The sequence below is a fragment of the Octopus bimaculoides genome, chromosome 16, assembly GCF_001194135.2.
Source record: "Octopus bimaculoides isolate UCB-OBI-ISO-001 chromosome 16, ASM119413v2, whole genome shotgun sequence".
Lineage (NCBI taxonomy): Eukaryota > Metazoa > Mollusca > Cephalopoda > Octopoda > Octopodidae > Octopus > Octopus bimaculoides.
In genome coordinates this window covers 52,023,957-52,024,679 of record NC_068996.1, presented here as the reverse complement: position 1 = coordinate 52,024,679, position 723 = coordinate 52,023,957, and positions in this window count along the sequence as shown.

The window sequence follows — 723 nt, the reverse complement described above, 5'->3', positions numbered from 1 at the left end:
CAAATGACTGAAACAAATAAAAGAAAAGGAATATATATCATCATCATCATCGTTTAACGTCCGCTTTCCATGCTAGCATGGGTTGGACGATTTGACTGAGGACTGGTGAAACCGGATGGCAACACCAGGCTCCAGTCTGATTTGGCAGAGTTTCTACAGCTGGATGCCCTTCCTAACGCCAACCACTCAGAGAGTATATATATATATATATATATACATACATCTTTTACACATCCATATATATAATAATAATAATAATAATGAAATTATTGTGTATAGTGCTCAGGTGCACTGCAACTCATCAAAGGTGTTATGTACAGTAGATAGAATTATGTAGAAAAGTCAGGAAAGTGAAGTGTATGAGTCATGATATACAGGTGTGCATGCGTAAGGAGGGGGAAGGAGATGTCAGGTGTATAGTGTTGGTGAATTTCAGGAAGCATGGAAGGTTTAAAGGATGCAATGTCTTGGCAACTAACAACTGATGCAAGTAGTTTGTACCATGCTTCAGCAATTCTGAGTGTGAAAAAATGTTTCTAAAAGTCATGGGAGCTGTGCTGTTTTCTGACTTTGTAGGCATTCCCATGTGTTAGACATATGGAGCTCAAAAAGGTGCTCAAGGTGGTTGTTGGCACAATGGTTAATGATTTTGTGGGTGTTTACCAAGTTAGTTGCCAGATATCTTTAATGTATCCATATATGTGTATATATATATATATATAT